Genomic DNA, 15,911 nt, shown 5'->3' on the forward strand with positions numbered 1-15,911 from the left:
ATAGGCAAAGTTCTTGCCCTCGAAGTGAGGCGGCGAACCACCCATCTTGGCCATAGCTCTAGGCGGTGAAGCCTAATGATCCAAATGAGCAACGAGGCTCTGATACCAATTGTAAGGATCGATGGACCAAGAGGGGGGGTGAATTGAGCCTTTTTCAAATTCTAAAGCAAGGTAAAGCAACCTTAACCTATGCAATACTAGTAGGGCACCAATTCACCAACCGGATAACTAAGCTACCTACACAAGCTAAAAGAGATAAAAACAAAGTAAAGCCTAGCAAGGTAGAGCTAAGTTATGATCTCTAAGTCAAGCTCATAAGTAAATTGCATGAAAGAAAATGCTTGAATAAAGAGAGTGGACAAGAGACGACCGGATTTTTTTCCCGTGGTGTCGATGTGTTGGCACACACCCCTAGTCCACGTTGTGACACTCACTAAGAGTCTTGTCACCTCCCATGTCACCGAGACTTGGGCGCTCACTAAGAGTCTCCGTTCACCATCCCGGCGTGGTGGAGCTCAAGCCACGTACAATCTTCTTCTCCGGGCTCCCACAATCCTTGGCAAGCTCCGCGAGAAAACACCTCGATCACCAAGATCGCCTAGGTGATGCCAATCACCAAGAGTAACAAGCTAAGGCCTTCACTTGAGCAAGAACCGATCACCAAGAGCGGATGCACACTAGCTTCTCTCTACTCAAGTCCTTAATCTTGCTTCTTGATTGATTGAATGCACAAGTATGTGAATGATGAAGCTCAAGGTGGCTCTTGACTATGGTATGAGTGTTGGGATGTTGCCTGGTGTCAAGAGTGGGTGAAATGACCCATTGGAGGGGTATATATAGGCAGCTCACACAAATAGAGCCGTTGGAGAAAAGCTGCCAGAAAACTGCGTAGCGCCGGTTAATCCGACGTACCCCCCATTGTCATCGTCGGTTTGACCGGTGAATGTAAACTGCCTCTTCTGAAAACTAGCCGTTACAACTGGGGCAGATTAACCGACGTAGCATCGGTTTAACCGGTGAGTGTAGTTGTCCACTGAACCACTGAAAAACCAAGTCTCTGGACAACTGCACCGACGTTAACTCAAACCTATCGTCGGTTTAACCGGTGAGTACAACTTTTAAATTCCTCTGAAAAACCATCTCACTGGTCAATTGCACCGACGTCTTGATTCAAACAGCGTCGGTTAATCCGGTGAATAGAACTTGAATTTCCCTGGAAAAACCAACTCTGGACCAATGCACCGACGTTAAATTCAAACACGTCGGTTTAACCGGTGTATTGAATTTGTCCAGACTCTGCTGACTTCGTTTAACCGACGTATAGAAAATTGAGAGCGTCGGTTAAACCGGTGTATAGACTTTTTCTGATTTTGTCTTTTCTGATTTGAGTCTTGAGTGAAATCCAAATATTCTTGAGATATAGTTTGAGAACCACTTATTTGAACTTCTAGAAACCTGAGTGACCATAGTGTGCATCCATTTTCAAATGACCATGTCCATGCTCAAGTTACTAAGCCTTAACCCCTCTTAATAGTGCGATCACTACAAAACTATAAAACCTATACTAACCTAAGTGTCCTTCTCAACCTTGTGACACTTAGGACTAGAAAGATCCTTAGCCTTGACATATATATAAGTTGAAAACCGAGATCGCCTTTTAGAATAACCGAAATTGAGGGGCCTCTTTTGACATATGACCAAATGAGCGATAATGATCTTTTAAGCTGCACAAACTCATTAGTCACAATAATGGTTGTCATTAATCACCGAAACATACCTTGAGGGCCTAGATGCTTACACCGCCTACGCCACCAAAGAAGACCAAGAAGGTGTGGCGCAAGAAGAACAAGACGTCATCGACTGCTACTACTTCTCCAGGTACGGACGAAACGACCTCAACTTGATCAGGCATGGAGAAAGGTCCTGCTTTTTGGACCCTAAACCAAGAGCTACCTTGCGGGAGGTTCCATCCCCTAAGTCAACTGTATCCCTTTATTTGCTTTCAATAAAATTTGATAAAAAACTTTCAAAAACAAAATAAAAAAAATACTGCTTTATTTCCCTTTTTCATGATGCGCGGTAAGAATGTTTTAACTCCTTTTGATAAGTTGAAAGGATGAGTTTTGCTTTGCTCTATCATGTCTGTTGTGCCTGGTTTGAAAATAAGAGTTCTCTTGAGTTTAAATCTGCTACTTATGCAAATATCTTGTCAATGAACCTGAAAGTTCCGTGGGTTGCGTATGCTTGATTCAAGTCTAAGTTGTTGCGAGTTTAGATATGGTAAATAAGGGTGTGCAAGTTTGTTCTAGTGATGCTTGAAGTCTGGAGTTGTTTTCAAAAAAAAATAGAGAGGCAAGTTCCCCAGCGATATGCAAAGTCCTACCAAAGCCATATGTCATATTCCATGAAAAACCCTTTGCACATATGCTGCTTGATATTCTGTTGAGTTTTGTCAAATTGTGTGACCCTAGAGAGATGCTTTTCATGCTTCCTCGATCATAAGCACACACACGTCCCATCTAATTGCTACATTCCTACACTAGGAATTGGCACCACCACCCATTCATTCCACATAATAAGTGCTCCATGTCTTGGTGATCTCTCTCGTAGAACATCCCTGAAATAAAATAAAGTCAGATTATGGTTGCCCCAAAAAGAGAAAAGATGGCATGCCAAAGAAGCATGACCCAAAAAAAAGAGAAAGAGAAAAAGGGGTAGCCAATTGGAGTAAGTCATATCCATCCATCCATCCATCCATCCACTCATACACTTGCACCTTTTGATCGAGATTGCATGACTTGTTTCTCCATGGATCCTCTCTTTGAGTTTACAATAAATAGAATACAAGTGTGCCCTATTCTTATCCTACCTTGAGCTCCATAAAGGCTTGTAGTAGTAGGGAAGATCAAAGGCAGATACTGCCCTGGTAAGGAAATACAAGATGAGTGCCTCGAGAGAGTTATCCTGTGAGCTTTGCCATATTTTCAAAATTCTTTCAAAAAGTATCTCCAGATGGATTGCGGATCTATGAACAAGTATCACTCAATGCACCGTTTTGACTCTCAACAGCCCAAGACAAGGAGATAGCTAAAAAGCCACATGAAGGAGTAAGGTAATTGAGCAAGGGTATGCTAACCGACTTATTTAAGCTTATAGATGAATCCCTTTGCTTCAGACTATGACATGACAGGTAAGGTATGAGTCAAAGTGATTTTCTGATCAACAACCTGATTTGTCCTACTTTGCTCGGGACGAGCAAAGGACAGCTTGGGGGATCTTGTTGACGCTCACTAACGATCATTTCCAGGCGTCAACTTGATCAGAAAATCATGAGAGTTTGCATTTCTTACACGCATCCTTATCCAATAAAGTCCCTAAACCACACTTTACCTTTTAGAATATGCAAGTTGTGTTTTCAAGCTAATATGCAGGTTACAAGCACACTTTGACCCGACATAAAATCACAGAAATTATCAGAGCACCGATTCAGGCTCAGATGGACCAAAAGTGATGCAAGAACTCAATTCAAACAAGTCAAGACAGGCCAACCCCAGCGTAGATCAGACAAAGAGGCCCAAGACAGCCCACCAGAAGAAGTTGGGAGCGGTTGGTGGCCCGGGCAGGCCGACCGACCTACCTGGTTGACTGACCTGGCCCGTGGGCCCCACCGCCTCAACCAGGGCACGTGGCGCTTCCCCATTGGTCCCCTACGTCGGTTGTGCTGGCTTCACCCCGTGGCTCCCTGCTATAAATACAAGGGGGGTGGAGAATAGGACACACACACATCACACACCACTCACCTCTCCTCTCTTGCATTCCTTGCATAGTCTTTAGGCTTAGTTGAGTTTAGGAGAAGTCAAGGAGTCATCGAGTCGCCGGTGTTGGTCGAGAGTCTGGTATGGATTTATCTTTAGCTCTCTCTTGTAATATCCGGTTGTTTGTAATAGAATTAGACTATGGTTACCGATATCTGCTTGAAGTATATTCTGAGTTATCGAGTATATGCTTCTTGTCATGGTTGCGTTATTATTCAATACTTGCATTGCATGATCGCCCTGTGCTGGAGATGGTTAGTCTTTTGTTCTTAGAACTCTATCACCTGCTCCAGTATTCGTATGATTGCTCTAGTGTGATGTCTGTCCATCTGGAGGGTGGGGGCTCCGCGCGGGACACTAGAGTATCCCTTACTATTGTAGACATGGTGTCTAGATTAGCTAAGTATTGCTGGATGTCAACTATACCCACGGTTTGTAGAGGTAGCCGGCAGGTGGTGACAACCCTGTCCGAGCCTTTTAGTAATCCTCCACGTTCGGTATGGGGGGTAGGAGGTACATAAAGTCGCTGGGGTGTACGGGCTCCTCCCGTCGCTTCGATAGCGATCTCCCTATTGTGTAGTTTAATCTCTTACGAGCTAACCAATGAGGAAGTGTAGATATAGCTAGCCTAGCACAGCTGACTCGAGCTCTGACTTTTACCTTGCTCTCGGCCTAAAGCATCTTTTATCTTTTTTTCATCTTTCTTTTATTTATTTATCCAAGAGGGTAGTTTGTGTGTGTGTCACACTACCTCCTACCATGTTATTATCTTACCCCTGTTTATGCATGAGAATATCTAATCTAGATAGAGTTCACCCACTAGTCTATATATTCTCTCACTCACGGCCTTCCCTGCGGAAATATAAATGACACCCCGGTATACTTCCGGGTAAAATGCTAAAGCGGTATTCCGTGCGCTTGCGGATTCATTCGTGATTCATGAAATACTGCCACCCCAAATTGGCGTCTACGGGCGTCATCGCTGGTGATGTTGGTAGGCGCCAACACCCTCGCCGACGCAGCTTGGCTCGAGGGGCTCGCCTTCTACTTCGGTGACGACTACTACGACCTTCGGATCAAGACTTCAGCCTTCAACCACATCGACGCAACTCGACTAGAGGGGCCCGCCTTCCACTTCGGCAGCGACTACTTCGATCCTCGACATCGGCTGTTTCGGTTTCGCTCCCCCCGCTACGAACTCCGGCCAAGAGGGGCTGGGGACAGGGCATACTAGCATCACTTTGCGCGTCAAGTCTTGACTAGTGCTCGAGACGGAGAGCCGGAGACACTGCATCCTCTACTTCGATGACATCAACTGCGACGAAGAGTGATTCATGGAGACAACAAGGTCTGACCAAAGTCAAGTGACGAAGATTCCGTTTTCATCGCCGCCTAAGACCTTCATCGCCTCCGAAGACATTCGTCGCCGCCGAAGACCTTCATCACCGCCAAAGACCTTTGTCATCGTTAAAGACCGAAGACAATCACTGACTGGCGTGTATCATCATGTATATGTGGTCCTGCTAGGCGTGCGTGTTTTTTTCTCCATCTGTTTTGTCCCACTGGATTTTTGGATGGAGTTTTTAGCGAGGCGTATAAGCGGGCGGTCATGAGGACAATCCACGTGGCTGTTGACGGTCGTTATCGCATAAAATTTGACCGTCAAAGTGAACTAAAATGACAACATTCCATGTCACATCATAACAAAAATATTAATTATCTAACGAGTTCCACGAGTTTCGATGCTCCCATGTGTTTTGCAGGAACTTCTAATTTTCACAGGTAAAACTATCTCAAATGAGGAAACAAAGGTCACCATTGCGAAGAGCTCGTCGCGCTGATCAAAATGGATATATAATTTGCTATTTTTGGAGCTCCCAATAAAAAGTTATGAATTTCGCAAATTAAAAAGGAGTGCTGACATCATCACTGACGTTAGTACCCCCGGTCAACGCCAGCCGCAGCGCGCGCCAGCAATGGAAACGAACCGGCCACCTCGCGGGCGATGCGTGGCGCCGCAGACGCGCGCGCGCACGAGCGCGGGGCACCACTCCGCTCACTGGCCTGGCGGGCCCGGCTGGCAGGCGCCAGTGCGCGGGAAGGCGCAGGAGCACGCGACGCGCCCCGCCGGACCGGCCACAGGGACACGTGGTGGCCCGCAGTTGGAGCGCAGGAGGCGGTTTCCGACCCAGGAGCGCTAGCGCGGTTCGGTCGGTGGTTTCGGCCGGTTCAACGCCCAGAAGTCTGGTTTTTCTTCCAGAGATTCACTGCAACGCATATTACCCTCGGTTCAGCTCTGGTTTTTGCCCCTGGAGCGCGGTTTTCATTCGGTTTTCGCTACAGGTCGGTGGAGGAGGATGTTACCGACGCCAGGGAGGTCGGTTGCATGCAGGGAGATCCGTGGCATGCAAGGGAGCTATTAGGAATATTCCTAGCAACTCTCCCCCTATAAATAGAGGTCATTTCCTCCTCCCACAACACACACACCTACACAATTGAGCTTCATTTCTCCATCCTATCCTTGTAGTAGTGTCCCTCTAGGTGTTCTCCATCTAGTTGTATTTTAGAAAAGGGGAGGAGAGTGAGAGTAGAAGAGAGGAGGAGGAGCCAGATTTGTCGGAATCTCCTCAGCTTTTGTACCTCTACGGGTCTACTTCAACTCGAGTTTCTTTCAGGTTATCTTTCGATATTTCTGAGTTTATTATTTGTCCAAATTTAGTTCTTGCTTTACTTTACTTACGGGAATTCCGCTCGGCCGAGTGTTCTAGTCCAGGTACCGGGTTAGAGTAGTAATCGTTATCATAGACGTGGTTTCTAGGCTAGTGTTTACCTGAGTTTGCGCCCAACCCCACGGATAGTTGTGGTAGCCCCGGAGGTGACAGCTCCGACCAGGCCTTTGTATTCCACCATGTTCGGATTGGTTTTTTGTAGGGCTATTGGCGGCCTGACCCCGATCACCTTTTCCTAGTCTTTTCGTGGATCGGAAAGGTACTGCCGCTCTGAAGTAAGTGAAGTTTAGTGAGCCTGACCCTTTAGCATTTGATAATCTTGGGAATACCTTAGGAGACCCTCTCATCCTACAAAAACATTCTTTCTACCTTATCTTCAGTTGACCTTGGCCCCTTTCTAGTTCACTTCTCGTTCCCCGTGGAAATCGATACCTAGGAATACTCCGGGTGAAAGCTACAATGGTATTCGTGCGCTTGCGGATTTATCTGTTTGCGTTAACAAATACCAACAGTGGCCAAGGTCATAGATAGGGCTAGGCCACTTCCTATGTATTCAGCTACTATGCTTTGTTGTACCAATCAAACCAAAGTAGCTGAGGGGCTACTGTTGGGGGAATAGCCCAGCCCATGAGTTTAATGGGCCTCATGCGGCAGCCCAAGGACCTAATTGTAAATCATGTACTCACCAGGGGGCCGGGAGAAAATTACCACCTCCCTCCCCTCCTATACATAGATGACCCTAGGGGTTAAGGGGGGCTCTCTCTCCCTCCCTCATGAGCATTTTTGCTCTCTTGGGTTGAGTTCACTTTGGTGCCTTCTCCCTCTCTGCTGCTTGGCAGAATCTTCTCCCCAACAATGAGCATGGCTTTTGTGATGAATCAGAACAGAACTTCATGCTCATGGAGTGAGTGGCTTGATGTACAGATAGAGCAACTCAAGAATGGTCATAACCCCATAATGAAAGAGGATGTGTAACTCTGTGGGCCATTGGAACGATTATGAGTTTGGATCATGAGGGGAATGAGTATTTTTCAGCTCAACCCCTCCTTAGGATGAAACCCTTGCATGGAGGCAAAGCAATCCGTCCTAAGCTTCCAATAGAAGTTCATTTGATAGGAAGGGTGAACATAACTTCTATTGGGCATCAATCAAAATCAAAGAACAAGATGTGAGTTTTGAATCACTTGATTTGATTGGCAACGATCGGAAATCGAGGATTTGAATGTGAATTTATTTCACTCGATTCGATCGGTATGACCCTATGATCCCTTGACCAAAAAGATAAGCCCTACAGACTTACAACACGGTGGTCAATGTCGAGGAATATTCCTCAGTGAAAACACCTTGGAGTTTGCCTTGACACGGGAACATTTCAGGGATGAATCTTGTAGCCGGATGAGGAACTAGGTCCTGTAAGAATGGCTCTAAAGACTCACCCTAAAGGGATGGAAGGTGTGTACGAGGATAACCTTCCAAGAGTAGCGGGGGTAGAGGTAGAGGTAAGAAAAGAAAAAAGGTACAAAGACGAAGTGGGTAGCGGGGGTCAAGGTAGAGATAAGAAAAAGCAAAGGATAAGATTTTTTTTGAAAGATAAAGATACGAGGACCAACTAGGTTTGAAATTAGAACATCAACCGTTCCCCGGCAACGGTGCCAGAAAGCTTGTTGGGTATTTTAACGATACGAATAAATCCGCAAGCGCACAGATACCGTCGTAGCTTTCACCCGTGAGTATTCAAGGGTATCATTTCCACAGGGAACTTGTGTGCACTAACTCCTAACTTAGTCGGTCCAAGGACACACCAAGGTTATGTGGCAAGGTTGGAGAGGATTCCTGCGGTAGCACTAAAGATGAGTTAAAGGTCGATCTCTCGGGTAGGAATACTCGCTTCGGGCACCGGGTTACCCCTGAAATGGTCAGAAGACTCCGGCCAACGGCTCTACGCTATACCCTTTCTTGCTTGTGTTCTTTGATTCACTTGCAGGAATAGATTTCTCGGCGAGGTCAATCAAGTTGTGATTGGTTAATAACCAATGGAGCAGCGATTTAACAGTTGTAGGACTTCGAATTGTGCTGATTAGAAGCCCAGATCGCCAATGTCACATACTCCACTAATCGATTATACCCTACCTCTCGGAAGATCGGTCCACATTCATATCAAGCTGGACTTCAACTTGTCTTGCACCTCCTTCATGTTTTCCGGAGTAAGTGGAGGATCCTCAAGTAGATCTACAGTCAAGTTTGCCCTCATGGAAGCGGGAAGAGTCGACAACCCGATTATGCATAGCCCGGCGCTGCCTTCTTCAACAATTGTTGGGCATTGTTCTTCTGGAGTCATTGCAGCCGATGGCATCTCATGAAATCTAGTAGGAAGCCCAGCCTACTGGGACCCAGCACCTGCTTCTTCATTGACAACCCCAATATTAGTGAATCAAGGGTGTCTGATTCAGCAGGAGCTAGGCCTACTGGTGCTCGACTAGGAGTTGAACCAGCATCGGTCCTGGCAGGTTCAACCCTTAGCTTTGGAAGCTTTGGGTGACTACAGAAAGGAGATTCAGGGAGTAAGAATGAGGAAAGTTCCCAGACTATTATCAATAATCAAATATGCTACAACAAGACTTGCCTGACATCATCGCTTGGTGTGGAAGCCTTCTGCTTCTGCACAGTGGCTCTCAAGCCTCTAGGATGGCTTGCAGGCGATCCTTGTTTAGGGATCGGGTGCTCACCACCTGAACTAGTGCTCGCCTGCTTCTCCTTCAAAATGTCAGTAAGGGTACGCTCATCTCCGGAGTTATCTGATGATTCAATATGCACTGGGTCCTAATATGCACAATAATTACATGAATGACTGGGAGTTCCCTCGACATCCGGTAGTGGAGGCATGCTCTGATATAAATTGCTATCAATCTACAAGGAAAACACAAGTTTCAGTATGACTGAGGAGCAGAACAACTATTCGACTAAAATCAAAATCGAGTACTTACCCGAGCATTATTAAGAAGATTATATATGTTGAAAAGCTGCTTCGGGACATAAGGCTTCTTGTGGACATCATCAAGTACCCGACACACTCACTTGAAAACTTCATATCTGCCAAGCTTTTCAGCTGAGAAGCATGAAGGATCAGAAGAACCACCTTGGTACTGGAGGATGGGATGTTCTCTCTTCTGAAGAGGTTGAATCCGAGGATGGGTCCAAGAATACACCGCCGAGCCTCCGGTGACCCCAAGTTCCTTCAGCTTTGCAATGTTGCCAAGAAGCTTGATAACTTGATCTCCCCTAGGTCCAGGATTTGACCATAGGTCTCGAACTTGGGCGAACTATGTGTTCGCTCAGTGAGTGAGGGCAAGTGGTTTCCAACATAAAACCAAACACTTTTCCACTCGACACCTCTCCCAGAGGGCTGGTAAAAAAGGAATTCATCTTCCCTCCCCGGGCTCAAAATCACCTCAGCACCACCTACTTCATCAATCTTGTTGGTGCTGGGTTGTGGGCGAAGGCAGAATAAATAGTGAAAGAGGTCAAAATGCGGCTCGATGCCAAGGAAAGCTTCGCACAAGTGGGTGAAAATAGAAAGGTGAAGAATGGAATTGGGGAGATGATGCAATTGGATTCCCTAATACCGAAGAAGATATCAGAAAAAATTGGATGTGGAAACAGCAAGGCCTCACTCAACAAAAGCACAGAACATGACGATTTCATTAGTTCCTTCATATGGCCTATCCTCGACTTTGGCAGAATGCCACTAATGATGGCATGGGATTGGAGAAGATGGTCATCAAGAAGAGAAATGATGCCAAATTCAGAAAGCTTACCCTTCTTCCACCCAGAGGCTAAAGTCTCGACTGCTTTTCCCTTGTGGTTGTGGTGCCATCCTGAATGTCATGAGCCGCTTCTCGCGCATGTGCTCGGGGGCTTCGGGAGGGGCATGAGAGGGAGAATTGAAGTGGATGCAAGATGAGTAAGATTTAGATCTGGAAGACAAAATTCGGCGGCCAGGAGAACAGAACGGGGGTAAAACCCCTAAGGATTCACCACACGGTTAAATAACCAGTGTCGATGGCAATTTGGTGAATTACAAGAAGACCAAGATACACTCTGCATTTTAATTTATCTCTGAGCGGTAATTCAGGGACCTTTTGACATTGATTATCTATTTAACCATTTTTCTAGGATTATATTTCGAAAAAGAGAGTTTCAAATATCAGGATCAGTTTACCCGTCTATACCATGAGGATAGGTCATTTGCCACGAGATTGGATTCTTAATTCCAAATCTTGGGATTTTGATCCAAGGCTCGGGGGATGCAGGACATGTGTCATCAATGGTTTATTTTTTATTTTTTTCTTTGGAAAATAAGGAAAAAGACTGAACTGACCCTAAACCTGATTCTTTGATTCAATCTAAGGCTCGGGGGCTACTCCATATGGAGTGCAAGTTCATTGTGCACCATATAAAAAGAAGACTTTCGAGGCTAGAGCACCTCACAGCCTCATTGCAGTCGGAACTACTTGGAAGACTACTCGAAGCACTCGACGAGAAGCTAGGGAGTACCCAATGGGAGGCTTAGAAACACTCGATGGGATATTTAGATCACTCGGAGCACTCGAAGACGCCTTTAGAAGTACTCGACGCCTGCAGGACTCGGCTATGAAGAGCTCGCGAGTTTGTCAGACCCAGGCAGTGGGACTACTCAGAGGCGTGGAATATTCTGGAATAAGGAATAGCACATGGCATGTACCTTATCCTGTTGTAACTACTCGTGCAGAAGTAGGACTAGTCGAATAGAAGTAAACTACCCGATAGACATTGGTAAGAACTCTTTGTACAGTATTTGACTAGGATTTCCATGTAACCCTCTCCCCCAAGACTATATAAGGGTGGGCAGGAACCCTCTTGAAGCATCAACTCTCATAACATCATCTAAGACAATACAAATAGCACACAAGACGTAGGGTATTACGCATCTCACGGCCCGAACCTGTCAAAACCATTGTTTTCCTTACACCATCAGATCAAGACCTCGGCGAAACCCTACCTACAACCCTACTGCTTGGGGTATCCCTGAGCAGACTTGGCGGCTAAACACCGACAGTCGGTTTCGAGCTCTGGTGGGCCTTTTGATTCATGTGATGATACGTGTCATGCTCTGATTGGTTGAGGAATTTTCCCTTGATCATAGGGTGCTTGCACCTACATTTTAGCTCAATTTCCAATGTTGCATATTTTCTAGATTGCATAGTGGGTTTTGGCATTATTTTGGATAGATATGCGCGTAAGAAATACAAACTCTCATGATTTTTTGATCAATTTGACGCTTGAAAATGGTCTCTAGCAAGCGTCAACAAGATCCGCAAGCTGTCTTTTGCTCATCCTGAGCAAAGCAGTACAAATTAGGTTGTTGATCAGAAAATCGCTCTGAGTCTCGCCTACCTTTCATGTCATAATCTATAACAAAATAGTTCATCTAGAAATTTGAATAGGTTGACCTACATACATTTACCTTACTCTTGTACTCATCCATGGGGCTTTTAGCCTTCTCTTTGTCTTGAGTAGTTGAGAGTCAGAATAGTTCATAGAGCAATACTCACATATTCCTAAATCAGCAATCCATCTGGAAATTTTTTTCTTGAAAAGTTTAGAAATCAAGGCTAAGTTCTTCAAATGATTCTCTTGAATAACTCAATGCATATGACTCCCTACCAGGGCAATTTCTTCCTCATTTATTTCCAAACTAAGGATAAAGCTTTTGTGGGGCTCAAGGTAGGGTAAAATAACAAGGCATACTTGCATTTCATATATTGTGAAGTCAAAGAGTGAATCTATGGAGAAACAAGTCATACAATCAAGATCAAGATGTGCATGTGTGTGTGAATGAAGTAGATGATGGTGTGACTTACTCCTAATTGCATTGACTCCCTCTCTCTTTTATTTCTTTTTTTCGTGGACATGGCTACTCCTTTTCTCTCTTTCTCTCTTTATCATTTTTTTGGGCTAACCATGACATGAATATTTAAGGGGTATTGACTCTAGAGAGAGAGATTGCCGATACAAGGAGTATTTATTGGTGGATGATGGATCATGCTAATTCCCAGTGTAGCAATTTCATAAGTGCAAGTGGACGTGTACGTGATCTTGATTAAGAGAGTATAAAAAAAATTCTCACTAGGGTCACACAATTTGACAAAACTCAACAAAATAGAAAGCATCAAATGTATAGGATTTTGCAATGGTGTATACATATGGATCTGGTATGAACTTATTATCATTGAGTAACTTGCCTTCCTTATTTTATTTTGAAAGATAAAAAACTCCAGACTTCAGACATTAGTTTGAACAAGACATTAGAGCTTTATTCACCATATCTACACTCACAAAAACCTAAACTTGGATAAAGCATTTGCAACCCACAAGATTTTCAGGTTCATGATAAAAGGTTTATCAAGCCAACAAACTCAAAATTAAGAGAACACTAAGTCATAAACTAGACAAGACAAACTAAGAAGATTAGAGCAAACTTTCATCCTTTCAACACTAGAGAAGTTGAAGCATTCTTACCGTGCATACGAAAGGGAAATAACGCATGTAAATACTTTTATTGCTTTTATGGATTTATTTCATTATTATGAAAGCGGTAAAGGATACAGTTGACCTAGGGGAGGGGACCTTCCCCAAGCTAGATCTTGGTTTAGGGTTTGATGAGCAGGACCTTCTCCATACTTGATCAAGTCGAGATCGAGTTGTCCATACATGGAGAAATAGTAGAGGATGATGACATCTTTTTCTTAATCCACGCCTTCTTGGTTTTCTTTGGTGTTGTTGGTGGTGTGGGTGGGCCGGAGGTGAGGGGGGAGGAGAGGCGGCGCATGGAAGGAGAGGGCACCGACCGCTAAGGAATAGAGAGAGGAGAGGGTGCCGACCACCAGGAATGAGAGAGGGAGGTGCGCTGGTCACCAGGGAGAGAGGGAGGGGTGCTGGCCCGCCGGGAGAGGACAGGAAGGCGGAGGAGGGGCCATGTGTTTTTATATTAATAGGAGTTTGTGGTGTGCTCCGATCTGGCGCCCGGTAAAACCACATCTTTGCCTAGTGCCAGATGAAGACACTCAACAAAAGTTTTTTTTATTTTCCTTTTTCCTTCTTCTTCTTTTTCATAACGTGTTCTTCTAAATTTATTCTGATGCACTTTGAAAATATCTTGTCAAATTCATTCAACAATATGTATTTAATTTTTCTATGCATATTACTCCATTATTTTATGCATTTATAGCTTAAATTCAATATATATCAATTAAAATTCTATAACTACACTTAATACATTAAAATTATAAAACGGTTCTAAAAAGGTACCAAAATTTCACATAAACAATTTATATTGTCCATTGGCTATAAAAAATTTTGAAGTCAAACTCAAATTCGTTGGTCACTTTCACTCCAAATCTAACAGCATCCTTCTTAACTCTCTTATTCTTCTTCGTAGATGTTTCCATTTGTAAGCATCGTATGTGACAAAATTGCGAAACCCACTCAAATTTTTATCACAGCCTCCACATATGATATCATGAGATATTGATAAATCTCATAGTTTTTAGACTTCATTTGCTTTTTTTAGAATTGTAAAATCATTCAGACACATGTTCGTGGTCATATTTCCTAGACAAGATGTTCGAAGTTTCTTTTCATTTGATGGGTACAGCCTCAAACTAGGTTAAATAACAAGAGTATCATTTTTTCACTTATTTTATTCTATTATTTGAATCACTTGCAGATCAAATTTGATTTAATTCAAAATTTGCTTTAAATACAATTAATTAGTAAAATATAGCAAATAAATACAAAATGTACCAAATTCTAACATGGAGTACCACATGTGGTGTGTGAAGAGTAGAAAAAGTTTTGAAGTGAGAAGATAATTTTTTTACTTTGCCGTGTGCCAAAATAAAACATACGGCAAAGCGACGGCAAAGCCCGGATTTCAGTAGTTCGGCGTCTGGACTAACAAAATTAAAGCTAGGTAGCACACCAAACCTTTGGTCCTGTTTGAATTGTATTGGAAAAATTCATTAAAAGCATAAAGGTAATTTCAGTGATGAACTAAAATTGAAGAAAACTTTCCGATATGGACTGCATGCTGCTTTGTACATTTTATTTATTTTATTATATATTTATATGGATACATGACGAGTTCTTTTCTCTCAAAGTGTCGAAGGCAGGCACAGAGTAATAATTTATACGCATACTATATTTACAAGAACATACATAGTCTAGTAGGTCCTTACAAGACATATACTGCTTGGCAGTCTGGCAGATAAAAGTAAGTAAAAAACTTTATCAATGTTTTAACTTATTTTGTAAATTATCGTAATTAATATTTTCACTTTTCCATAGATCAATGCGAGATCAGCTCATACCAGATGAAAGGGTGTTGGCGATTCAAGATGTCCTGTGCAGATTTATTATTTATGAACAGATCGTCAACACAGACGGAGAATTCTACTATGATGGAATCACGAACATAGATAACAAGAGTAAATATGATGATATTATGTAAAACTTTGTTGCACTTTGTATGTAATTAAGTATATTTATACATATATATCTATGTATGTGTCTGTAAATATATGAACTACAATAACATATATATAGAGATTCATTTATATAGTGTTATCGCCATAAATTAATAGGGTTAATTAATGGTTCGCGAGCAAGTTGGGCTTAAAGCAGGAACTAAAGAAGGCTTGTGAATCGGATTTTGCGTGAGTGTTTGGGCCGTGTGGGCCATGTATCTTTAGATTTAGTTCAGTTTGGGTTAGGGATAGAGTCCGATTTGGACGCGTTAGTTTAGATTGTTTTCCAAGTCTCCAGACTATAAATATGTACCCTGTGATATTTGTAAAGGAGGGAGAACGTCATCACGTCTCGCAACAACAATTCTCGGCGCACCGCCACCCCTAATCCTAGGGTTTCATCTAAGTAAGCGGCACGCTAGTGATCAGGGCAGCATTGTTCTTGCTTTTACCTTGGTATTACTCGTACTGAAGCATTTTTGATGGCGAGTAATGCTAGTTATCCCGATGTTCGTAGCATGATCTTTAGTAGATCTATCATACTCTTGTTGTTTATCATTTACGAATATCATGTTATCTCTACGTGATCATGTATTAATCTTACGCTATTTCTCGTTGCATAGGAATTAGTTGCGTAGAGATAACACACTGCTTCTTTTTTATCTAGTAGATCTAATCTGTTATGGTTTGTTCTTATACTTAAGAATCAGCTTAACATCTGCTAGGTTAGGCCTTGCAAACGGGTTGGATGATCCGGCGACGTATTAGATGCTTTGCTCTGATCTTAATAGAGATTGATCTGG

General features: G+C 43.4%; 1 long non-coding RNA gene across 1 annotated transcript; it reads left to right on the forward strand.

Moving 5' to 3' along the window:
* Nucleotides 1–6,321: 6,321 nt before the first annotated feature.
* LOC120670752 lies at nucleotides 6,322–11,448 on the forward strand. Its single transcript, XR_005673346.1, has 2 exons — nucleotides 6,322–6,490; nucleotides 10,953–11,448. It is a non-coding gene; the product is annotated as an uncharacterized LOC120670752 (long non-coding RNA).
* Nucleotides 11,449–15,911: the final 4,463 nt, after the last annotated feature.

The sequence above is a fragment of the Panicum virgatum genome, chromosome 4N (genome assembly GCF_016808335.1).
Source record: "Panicum virgatum strain AP13 chromosome 4N, P.virgatum_v5, whole genome shotgun sequence".
Classification (NCBI taxonomy): Eukaryota; Viridiplantae; Streptophyta; class Magnoliopsida; order Poales; family Poaceae; genus Panicum; species Panicum virgatum.